The following is a 12,854-nucleotide window of genomic DNA, read 5'->3' as shown; positions in this document are numbered from 1 at the left end:
TAGCAAGTACAACACTGCAGTTTTGTGTGTCTTTAGTATAGAGATATGAGGTGGGCTAAAAAATGTATACTTGTATTTTATCCATAATCTCTTCCTTCTGCTTAGTCTCTGACTAGTGTTGCAGACTGAAGAGAAAATGGTGGCAATACAATGCAGAACTATACTCAACAGGTCAGGTGTCCAAAAACTCATTAGTTAGGACACCTGACCTGGTGAGTAGAGAACTGCCTTGTATAACCTCCATTTTCTCTTATGTGTACTTAATCTATTTCACACAAACTGAAGGGACGATGGCGGTCATACAAGCCCTTTATCATGTACAGCACCATGGTATTAATGGTGCTATATAAATAAATAATAATAATAATTCAAGGTATATCTATGCTCACCTGGACATGTGTCAGAAATAGTGATACCAAAAATATAATGTTTATTAACAACAAATATTAGTAACATTTTAAACATAACAGGTGCAGACCCGAACCCAACAGGACATTTTACACTATATTGTCCTGCCATGCCACACGTCCAATATCAGAATCAAAAAAGGCAGCAAATTGGTCCCGCATGTCGCCAACTTCAGCAGTTGACTGCAATGGGTGATGCTGGTAATCTGTCAATGGGTTTGCAACTGGTTCATCCAGTTCAATGGTGGGTCGCTCCTTAGCCATTATGTAATTGTGCAGAACCACACAGGCTTTGACCACCTCGTCTACTGTCTCCATTTTTAGATTAATGGCTGATGCAAGAATGTGCCAAAGTTACACTCTACTGTTCTTCGGGCCCTGGTCAGTCTGTAGTTAAAGATTCTTTTAGTGTGGTTCAAGTCCCGACTGGAATATGGATTCAGTAGGTTTTCACACATCTGAAAGGCCTCATCCCCAACCATAACAAATGGCATCGGTGGACCTTGAGTGTTGGGAAGAGGTCGTGGCCGTGGAAAATTAAAATTTTTGCCATACACATGGCGGCCCATATCTGATTTCTTAAAAGTCTGGGAATCGTTGCCACGGCCAAAAGCTCCAATGTCCATGGCAATGAAGCGACAGTCTGCATCGGCTATTGCCATGAGCACAACAGAAAAATATTTTTTATAATTGAAGTACTCCGATCCTGTTCTGGCTGGTTTGATAATGCGGATGTGCTTTCCATCCACCGCTCCCAAACAGTTGGGGAAATCACACACACTCCAGAATTTTTCAGCAATTTCAATCCACATGTCCACGGTGGGTAGGGGTATAAACTCATCCTGAAGAACATCCCATAAAGCCCAACAGGTGTCCGCAACTATTCTGGACAGGGTGGAAATTCCAAGCCGGTATTGGAAGTGGAGGAATGATAAACTCTCTCCGGTTGCCAGAAATCTGGAAGAAAAAAAAAATTACAATCAATTCTATTTATGGTGTTGTTCTGCTAAAGACATAAAGGAAAATACAAAGAATACATGTCAGAACAACCAAAATTAGGACTGGCATTTGTTTAGAATTGTTACGTACCTTAATGTAACCAACAGACGTTCCTCTGGCGGAATAGCTCTACGGAGCTGGGTGTCCTGTCTCCGGATGGCTCCTTGGACATGAGCAAGCAAATCCCGGAAAGAGTTTTGCGACATCCTTGTATATTCCTGGAATTTGTCCGGGTTTGCATTACAGCGTGTGATAGGCTCCATGGCTCTCACGTAGTTCGATAATGGGGTGTCTCCAAAAATGCCTACACCGTCTCCGTCTCCATCTTTTGCAATTTCTGTCTTGCTCCCAAGCAAAAGCACAGGCAAGAAACAGCTTGATGCTTAAATCCAGGTTGAAATAAAAGCTCTCCATGTGAGGATCCATCATGACACAGGATACAGTAGCACACTGTTAAGATTTCAGCAGTCCTAGGGTCTATATATAGAGATCCCATAATACACGCCCTCTGTAGTTACATTGGCGGTGTCTGGTTATCTAGATTTTTCTCCTGTAAAATTTTTCACCATGTGCACAAAAACGCACACACATGACAAAACGCATGGAAAAACATGAAAACGCGGCGTTTTATTAACCGCATGCGTCTAAAAAACGCCGTGTTTGTACATGTTTCTATGCTTTTTTTCTTGCACTTGCGGATGCGGATTAAACGCTGCAGATTCGAACGCAAATGTGAAACTAGCCTTACAAACAAGTAATCTCTTCACAATCTTCAGCTCTTAAAAGAGCTTTTTGGAATAAATAACACTTGCTATAAGCTCCTATCACTCTCCCTACGCTGAAACTATGCTCATAATATGCGCAAGATAGTGCTGGCAGTCTTTAAATAGTCTCTATGACGATGGATGGCCATCCAATCACAGTAAGGCCACACCTAAATTGGCACCGGAAATACTGTGATTGGCAAGCCAGCCCAGCGTGTTCATTGGCTGAAAATGAAGCAACAAAAATGCTGGGCTGGTCACTCGAATATACCGACGCAAATACCAAATTACTCTCCGAGTAACGACTAGCTCGAACACCGTACTATTCGTGGGAGTAACGAATAATGTATTCACCCATAACTAGTATTTATATATTTTGTGCACACATTTGATCTACATTAATGTTTTGTCATTCCACACTCTTTCACATTTTATATTTAATTTTCTTTCATATCTATTGATATATTCACATGCATTCATATTTTTATTATATTTATCATATTTTAATTTAGATTGATTTTCTTTCTCACATTCACTGATATGATTTTCAGTTTAGGTAAGCACACTGATTGTTATCATATAACCCTTTCCATACTTTCATCCTGTCAATACATTCTTTCTTACCTCCATTGTTTAGAATTCTTATTACTAAGTGAGCTTTTTGCTTTATCTCCTGCTCTTTTTGTTTATTTTTTTGTGGCGCTGTGCCACCCATTTGTTACCCTTTTTTGGATTTTCTGGTCTTTTGCCACACCGACGGGCAGATTAGTGTCAAAATATCATCTGAATAAGTGCCCAATGAAGTTATCACATGATCCCCCAGATGATCTTTCTCCTGTTTTATAATGAAAACTGTTTTGGCCAACAAAAGGGATAAAATCGTGATCTGGAAAAGAGTAGAAAAAGTTTATTTTGGGTCAAGAAGGCAAAGGATGACAGAAATTCAAGGACACAAGCAGGGTTGCCATCATACTGGCAAAATTTCAGGCCCTCTTGAGACTCTGCCTGGGCTCCACCCTAGCTCTGCCTTCACCCCTTGAACCTTCCATAGTCCCACTGCCTAATGCAGGAAATAATACGACTATTGGAAACTGAAACGATTGGAAGAATGGAGAAAATTTATTGCTGACATAGCATTTTTGTCCTCATTTTTCTTGATCTCCTGCTCTTTCACAACATCTTAATGGCTCATATCAGGTAGCGTGGCCGAGCGGTCTAAGGCGCTGGATTAAGGCTCCAGTCTCTTCGGGGGCGTGGGTTCGAATCCCACCGCTGCCAGGTGTTTTTTTTCTGGGTTGTTGTTTCTTTTGTTTTTCTTTTAACAGTACAGTCCTCGCATGATTTATTTACCATCTTCATCAATAATTTCTAATTGGTAATGTTATATGTGTTTTCCTGCCAATCTTTTTAAATATAAAATTATTTATATGAAAATGTAGAGATAAATATTATTTATTTTTTTATTTTATGACCACAAAGGTCTGCTAGAAAACATTTTAAATTGCACTCCTTTTTCCATTAAAAGTATTTTTATATATTGGACATATTTATTTATACATACACACATACATATACCGTACATACATACACAGATACGCATACATATACCGTACATACACACATACTGTACATATACCATACATACATACATACATACATATACCGTACATACACACATACTGTACATATACCATACATACACATACATATACCGTACATACACACAGATACAATACATATACCATACATACACATACATATACCGTACATACACAGATACACATACATATACCGTACATACACACATACATATACCGTACATACACACAGATACAGTACATATACCGTACATACACACAGATACAGTACATATACCGTACATACACACAGATACACTTACATATACAGTACATACACATACCGTACATACACAGATACCATACATATACCGTACATACATACATATACCGTACATACACACATACATATACCGTACATACACCATGCATACACATGCAGATACAGTACATACGTATAAAGTGCATATAAATACTGTTCATACACACAGGTACAGTGCATACATATACCGTACATACAACAGATACACATGCATAAACTGTACAAACACACAGATACACACACATATACAGTGCATACACATACATATACCATACATGCAAATACCATACATACACACAGTACATACATATATCGTACATACACCGTACATACACACAGAGATACATCTACAGTACATACACATACTGTACACACACACAGATACAAATACATATACAGTGCACACACATACCATACATATACACACAGTACATACATATATCGTACATAGACACATATATGTATATATACCATACATACACCGTATGTACACACAGATACACTTACCTTACATATATCGTACATACACACATAGATACACATACCGTACATACACACAGATACAATATATACACATACCGTACATACACAGTACATACACACAGATACACATACTGTACACATATCGTACATACATATACCATACATACATATACCATACATACATGCACAGAAAAACATACAAATACAGGACATACATATACCAAACATACATATACAGTACATACACCATACATACACACATGTACTGTACTTACCTGCAAACACATCCTTACCATAAATACACACATACACCGTACATACATATTCTGATATACCATACATACCCACACCATACATATACCGTACATACATACCCACACCATACATATACCGTACATACATACACACACAAAGTATACACATACTATACACACATATACATACGCATACACCGTGTGTTAGTGTTGGCGGATTGCACTAAATAAAATATAAATTAAAGTGCAGTCACAACCCGGGGTCCACCGTGCAGAGATGAATAACTGCTGCTAACGTGAACAATGAAGGAGCGAAGGAGAGAGCGTTACCTTAAACATGCTGAGTTACCGCCACACAGTATGAACAGGACGCAGAATACCAGGCTCTGTTACTTCACAGAGAGGTGGAGCACTGAGTGATAATATTGTGCCCTGTTAAACGTCACAGGGAGGACAGCACGTGGGGAGAGCTTGCTCTGCAACTACACTGTGCTAACCGCACACATGAATGAAGCAGATGCTGCATCTAGAGAACGGCCTCAGATGACGCTAGGACCACACCCTGCAGCCATTGTAGAGAGGTATAGTATAAGGGTTGACCTTGCGCTGTAACTGAACTGTGAAAATCGCACACACAAGTGAAGCAGATGGTGAGCGGAGCGGCTAGTTACCCCGGTCCTGACAGTACTGAACCTGTGCCTGCATGTAGCAGACTAGAGACTCAGGCGCTGAGCCAAAGGTTCAAAACCGCATAAGCGCGCAACCTGCCTGCCAACATGTACTTAGAGGCTCCACACTCCAAACATGAACAATACTAGCACACCCACGTGCACCTCTGAGAGCCTTATTCACCCTAGGCTCCACCACAAACACTCACCCCCAGCCGGCTGCCACATCACCAGAGCAGGTAACGTCTGGCCACCAATGAGAAGACGCCACAACACAGACATGCTCAGTAAGGTGATCTCTGGACTTGGACTCCAGCGTGGAAGGCTGCTCCTGTGTATCACTGGTTACCATAGGCTTGGCTGAGGAGCCAGCAGTAACCAAACCTACACCACAGGCCTGAGCAAGACGCTGGGACCGACGCCTGCTCTGAGCAGCCATCCCAGCGGACGGACCAGAATGGGGGACGGCAGCACCAGATGATGCTTGGGATCTATCCTGCACAGCGGGAGAATCCCGATACCTAAAACCATAAATAGATACACACATGCATATACTGTACAAGCAAACAGATAGACGTACATACACACCCACACATATGTACATAAACAAACACACATACTAATGTCTCAGTGTTCAGATGAGCCCTGGAGGAGGTCGGCCACATAGTTCAGCTGGCGAGGGCTCCAGAACCCACTGTGGGGGAAGGGAATGCAGCAGAGAGAACTGATATCAGCCTCCTGTGCAGTGAGCCTCTTCTCAGTGAGATGCTGCAGCCTGCTGGTAATAAAACGGTGGAGGGAGCAGAAGACACAAGGCTAGTCCTTCTCTTCCTCAACTGTTGTCCCCTGACTACAAGTGAGCACACACGATGCAGGAGGACAGAGATGGCAGTCAGTGAGCGCTCTCATTAGTCTGGTGGGGAAAGCGTTCATTGGTCTGCGCCTCTCCCTGTCCACGTCCACTCTATGAACTCCAGCACACTACATGCTGTGCTCTCCCTAGCTCTGGGTATGCACTTGATTACAGGAGGGAAAGAGAGGGGCCCGATGATGCACGACATGAGGGCAATCTGGAAACTAAGACAAAAAAAATCCAAATGAGGCTAAATTGTGAAAAAAGTGCATTTACCGCCATATCTGCCATTATGGGGTAGATACAGTGCTTTGATTGCTTCTTGCAAAATTAGATTACGCCATTTACCGATCTTGTTAATATGTTTTAGATTTGAAAATATTGGGCTTTTATGGACGTAGCATTATTAAATATGGGAGAACGAGGGTCTTGATCATGAACTACAAACTTTAAGGAAATAGGGGGACTCAATAGGTAGAAACTGCTGGTCATGCATAGTCCAGCCATCATTACTTTTTCTACAGTTTTTCTGCATCAGTTTTATCACTATGGCCTCTCGCGATTTATTTTACAGACTCATAAACTATATTTCGAATTGCTCATGTTATCTGTGGTTTGCCGTGAAATTATCAACTTGTGAATAAAAAAAAATCAACAAATTATAAAGTTAAGAAATTAACCAAAAGCCACAGGTCCCACCGAGATTTGAACTCGGATCGCTGGATTCAGAGTCCAGAGTGCTAACCATTACACCATGGAACCGTCCCACTGCTCCTGGTCTCGAAGCTATTGATATATGGTTTTGTCTGCACGTGTGCATTGTGATAAGAAATTCCTATATATCAATATATGCATCCATACATATTTATTTATGGATTTTTCTTCTATTTTCACTACTTTTCATTATTTTATGTATTTAAATATTTTGATCTCCATTAATGTTTTGTGATTCCGCACTCCTTAACATTTTATTTTTACTTTGTTTTCATATCTTTTGATATATTCACATGCATTCATATTTTTACTATATTTATCATATGTTAATTTAGATTGATTTTCTTTCTCACATTCATTCATATGATTTTTACTTTAGGTTTCATGTTCCTCAGCATTTTCATTGTTTATAATTGGTCAGCTGTGCACATATAGAGTCTCCTCTGCAGGTTTGATACAACCCTCAGATGTATGCTTTGTGCTTGAACGCGCGTCGGGGTTTGGCACCGCATCCTGCAGGCTGTAATGTCTATTCTGTTACTCTGATTTTCATCTCAGCACTTTCTTATTCATTTACTTGGCTGTCTCTGTTGTTTCGGGCTCGGTCTGTCATACAACATATTGAAAACAGTAGGCTTGTGGTATCATATAACCCTTTACATACTTTTATCCTGTTAATACATTCTATAATACATTCTTAAGACATTACTGAACCTACAACATAATGCACAACTCAAGAAAATACTGAGAAAGTTTCTTTATTAACAATCATAAAATTTCATATAACATATACAAAAGGGAAAGAAAAAACAGGTGGAAAAAGAAGTGCAGGGCCGCACAAGGACCAATGATGGTAAGTATAATAGCCAGTCCGGACAATATTATATCCAATTATATCATTTAATAAATAATAAATTAACCATATTATGTTTCTTATATATATAACAAAGGGACTGGCTAGATGAATAAATATCTATATATAGAGGTTAAGTGTCAGATTTCTCATTTAATTGTCACCAATTATGTCTATCAATATACTGGGAAGATGTGGTTTATTCGTATAACACCATAGTGTCTAGTGGAGTATAATCACAGCAAAGTAAAATTGCCCATGTACCAGCATAATGCAATTGGCATATAACATGCTGTGATTCAATGATATCCCTCCAGTATTCATAGATACAAGGGCCCCTATAATGGACTGAAAAGCAAAAAGTAAGAAACTAAAGCAAGGAATAAGAAATAAGGTACTTAACACTAGGACTACTGGACTCGTGACCCCGCCTAGAACTACTGAAAGGAGTCATTTTGACTCCTTGCTTGTTTTCGTTTATTTTTAGAGTTTCATTTGTGGTTATTTATTAATAATTATATTTTTTGTAATGTATTATTATTGTGAGATCCAACAGTAATGCTTTTGATTGTTTTTTTTCTGCTTTTCTTATTTTTCTACAGAAAATAACAATAATTATAATAGACGTTTTTCAAACATTTTTTTTTATTCAAGTGCACACATATAAACAACAACTGAAGAACAAAAAGCAGAGAAAATGTAGGTGGAGGAGCATAAAAATGAAAATATGGCACAGAATTCACCTTCTAAACATTTGGTGTTTCGCATTTTAGGCATTGCCTTTGATTTATGGCAGTACATTGCCCACACAAAGACTTACCACAAGTCTTACAATTGCCGACAGATCTATTTTTCTTGCACTTTTCTTTGATCTGGCAAAATTTTGTTTGAACCATCACTTCTGAACATGTTGAAACTTGGGACGTGGAACCCTTTTCCCTATCTGACATAAGGACCACTCCACTCTCTCACAAGCGTTTGCAAAAATGCCTTGCGTGACATTTTTTGGTGGGTAATCTCCTTGAATATTATACATGCATTTATACCCGCAAAGTCTAAGGCATTTTCAAATGCATGAACAGGCCATCTCCTTGTGGATGTTCGTGTGGTATGTTTTCGTGCCATCTGATCCACTACATCTACTCCATATTTTGTTTCATTGTAAAACTTTACCGTTTCTGGAGTTTTTTTAGCGGAATCAGACGCAACAACAACATCTGGATGGACGGAACTCAAAATGACAACATTTTTGTTGGGCTTTCTTTGATATACTGTAAGTGTAAAATGGTCTTCATTTCTAAACACTTTAGTGTTGTACAATTCCTCTTTCATGGATTTTATTTCTTTAGGCACTTCTCGCCTTATCTTATTCAGTGTTCCCACGATGGTTGTTCCTTTGCTTTTTAGCTGTTTAGCTAATTTTACTGAAGTAAAATAATTATCAGTTGTAACATTGCGACCTTTATTCAAAAACGGGTCCAATAACTTCATTACCACATGGTCAGCTAAACGGTCCTCAGCACGGCGTGTGTCATCTTTGCCTAGATAAGGGAAGCCATTTGCCAGATATTTGCTCTCCTTATCAACAGCTAGCCAATATTTGTGGCCATATTTATCTGGTTTGGAAGGCATGTACTGCGTGAATGGACACCTAGTTTTGCTTGGGAAAAGTTGCTCATCCACCGTTATGTATGGGCCAGGTTTGTAACACGCAATACAATTTTCAATAAACCTGTCCCACACAGTAGAAAATAGAGCAAACTTGTCCGTTTGCAGTCTCTCCGATCGAGTACATTTCTCATCAAATCTGAGAAACCTCATAATTTCAACAAAGCGGTCCCTAGACATTGTCGCTTTGCAAAATGGTATTCCCCAGTCATTACACCAAATACTGCTAATCGAGTGACGGTTCGTGCCAGATATTCCACGAGCATAGAATATCGCAATGAATGCATCTAGCTCCTCATCAGATAGAGTAAACTGTAAATTATTGTTCCTGCATGCTTCTGCAAGCGTACAGTTATTTATATGTGTCAATATATATGAATCAAAAAATAAACGCCATGCGCTCAAAGGACTATCGATAATGATATTTCTTCTGGCGTATCCTGTAGGGCCAGGTGCTTCTCGAAGAATATTTTGGCTGTCACGCCTACCAGGCAAGTGTTGTCCAATTTCAACAGGTTTCCATTGAATACCATCCGCTGAAACTAGTATTCCTTCAGATTCGCCTTCTCTGGTGTTTGTTGTTGCATTACCTTCGCCGCCATCGTTATCTGTTGTTCTTTCATTTCTGGGACGTTTTGCTGATTTTTTTCTGTCCACGACCAGGAGGATGGTCACGAGGCAACATAACTGCATGAGCCCGATCCCCAGTTGATGTGCTTGGAATATCTGGAAAAAAGTTGATGAATATTTAGAATTTTTGTTTTGTAAGGGTATGTGCACACTGGCTGGATTAGCGGCGGAATATCCGACCGGATATTCTCACCACAATCCGGCCCGTACCTGCCCGCTCAGGTACAGAGCGGAGTTTCATACCTGAAGCTCCGCTCCGAACCCCGGGCTGGAGCCGCTGTCTGGGACGGAGCCGTGCTCGCGCGTAAGCAAGCGCTGCTCTGTCCTTGACAGCGGCTCCAGCCCGGGGTTCGGAGCAGAGCTTCAGGCATGAGCGGGCAGGTACGGCCTGTATTGCGGCAAGAATATCCAGATGGCTATTCAGCCAGAATTCTGCTAGTGTGCACAGGCCCTAACTCAGTGTGTGGAAGAACAAATAAATACACATAACTACTTACCTTCTGGATTTGTTCCTTCTGAGTCTTCAGATTCAGTTGATATGTTCTGAGGAATGAAATCTTCATCACTGTCAGAATCAAATACATGTTCCTGCAATTCGGATTCCGATTCATCCTCCGGTATGGATTGCAAAGTAGCCAGAATATCCTGAGGCTTTATCAAACGTCTCCTCTCCATATTCCTCACAAATTCCATAATTCTATATAGTTCCCTGCTGAAAAATAGAAATGAAATCAAAACTAAAAGAAATAATAACTGTTCTGCCACCTTCAAAAGTAGGTGGGCTGAATCAGTTGACAGACAGCTAAACTATTTCATAACAATTCATACCTGTATGAGTCTTCAGAGCTCGTATGTCTGCGTCTGTTCTCTTTGTCTCTTCAGCTGAACTGAAAGTAAAGTTACTATCCAGAATACTGTCTCCTGCTAGGACCTTAAGGTACCGTCACACTAGGCGATATCGCCAGCAATCCGTGACGTTGCAGCGACCTGGATGGCGATATCGCTGTATTTGACACGCAGCAGCGATCTGGATCCCGCTGTGAAATTGCTGGTCGCTGCTAGAAGGTCTGCACATTATTTGGTCGCTAGGTCGCCGTGTATCGCCGTGTTTGACAGCAAAAGCGACGATACCAGCGATATTTTACAATGGTAACCAGGGTAAATATCGGGTTACTAAGCGCAGGGCCGCGCTTAGTAACCCGATGTTTACCCTGGTTACCAGCGTAAAAGTTAAAAAAACAAACAGTACATACTCACCTGCGCGTCCCCCAGCCTCTGCTTCCTGACACTGACTGAGCGCCGGCCCTAAACTGAAAGTGAAAGCAACAGCGGTGACGTCACCGCTCTGCTGTTAGGGCCGGAGCTCAGTCAGCGTCAGGATGCAGAGGCTGGGGGACGCGCAGGTGAGCATGTACTGTTTGTTTTTTTAACTTTTACGCTGGTAACCAGGGTAAACATCGGGTTACTAAGCGCGGCCCTGCGCTTAGCAACCCGATGTTTACCCTGGTTACCCGGGGACCTCGGCATCGCTGGTCGCTGGAGAGCGGTCTGTGTGACAGCTCTCCAGCGACCACACAGCGACGCTGCAGCGATCGGCATTGCTGTCGCTATCGCTGCAGCGTCGCTTAATGTGACGGTACCCTAAGAAAAACACCACCCTTCATTAGCATAAGATAAGAGCCTAGAGTAAACAAGCTATTTTGTTCAGCATTACCTCAAAATATAGTAGTTCTCAGTAGTTCTTGGTAAATTTTGAAAAAAACGCGCAAATTTTTTACCAAAATTATTTATTCTCACAAAATCTTTTTTCACATCATATTTGAGGAAAAGTCACCGAGTTTCAAGCCGGAATTCTGAAAAATGTAGTCACAGAAGAGAAATAAAAAACGAAAGGAGTCAAAATGACTCCATCAGTAGTTCTAGTGTTAACCATATAGAAGGTCCTGTGACAGCGCGCACCCGCCCGACGCGCGTTTCGCCTGAGCTTTGACGAGGGAAAGCTCAGGCGAAACGCGCGTCGGGCGGGTGCGCGCTGTCACAGGACCTTCTATATGGTTAAGTACCTTATTTCTTATTCCTTGCTTTAGTTTCTTACTTTTTGCTTTTCAGTCCATTATATGGGCCCTTGTATCTATGAATACTGGAGGGATATCATTGAATCACAGCATGTTATATGCCAATTGCATTATGCTGGTACATGGGCAATTTTACTTTGCTGTGATTATACTCCACTAGACACTATGGTGTTATACGAATAAACCACATCTTCCCAGTATATTGATAGACATAATTGGTGACAATTAAATGAGAAATCTGACACTTAACCTCTATATATAGATATTTATTCATCTAGCCAGTCCCTTTGTTATATATATAAGAAACATAATATGGTTAATTTATTATTTATTAAATGATATAATTGGATATAATATTGTCCGGACTGGCTATTATACTTACCATCATTGGTCCTTGTGCGGCCCTGCACTTCTTTTTCCACCTGTTTTTTCTTTCCCTTTTGTATATGTTATATGAAATTTTATGATTGTTAATAAAGAAACTTTCTCAGTATTTTCTTGAGTTGTGCATTATGTTGTAGGTTCAGTCCATTTTTGTAAATGCACACTACATACTTATTTTTGTATATATGTGTATTCATTCTTAA

At 40.5% G+C, this 12,854-nt stretch overlaps 2 non-coding genes across 2 annotated transcripts; one reads left to right on the top strand and one right to left on the bottom strand.

The window, feature by feature from the left end:
* The first annotated feature begins 3,366 nt into the window (after nucleotides 1-3,366).
* On the top strand, nucleotides 3,367-3,448 carry TRNAL-AAG (transfer RNA leucine (anticodon AAG)). The gene has a single exon. It is a non-coding gene; the product is annotated as a tRNA-Leu (tRNA).
* Nucleotides 3,449-7,017: 3,569 nt separating this feature from the next.
* On the bottom strand, nucleotides 7,018-7,089 carry TRNAQ-CUG (transfer RNA glutamine (anticodon CUG)). Its single transcript has one exon. It is a non-coding gene; the product is annotated as a tRNA-Gln (tRNA).
* Nucleotides 7,090-12,854: the final 5,765 nt, after the last annotated feature.

This window comes from Ranitomeya variabilis, chromosome 5 (assembly GCF_051348905.1).
Source record: "Ranitomeya variabilis isolate aRanVar5 chromosome 5, aRanVar5.hap1, whole genome shotgun sequence".
NCBI lineage: Eukaryota > Metazoa > Chordata > Amphibia > Anura > Dendrobatidae > Ranitomeya > Ranitomeya variabilis.
Note: the sequence above shows the minus strand (reverse complement) of the source record. Positions and strands in the feature narration are given on the sequence as shown.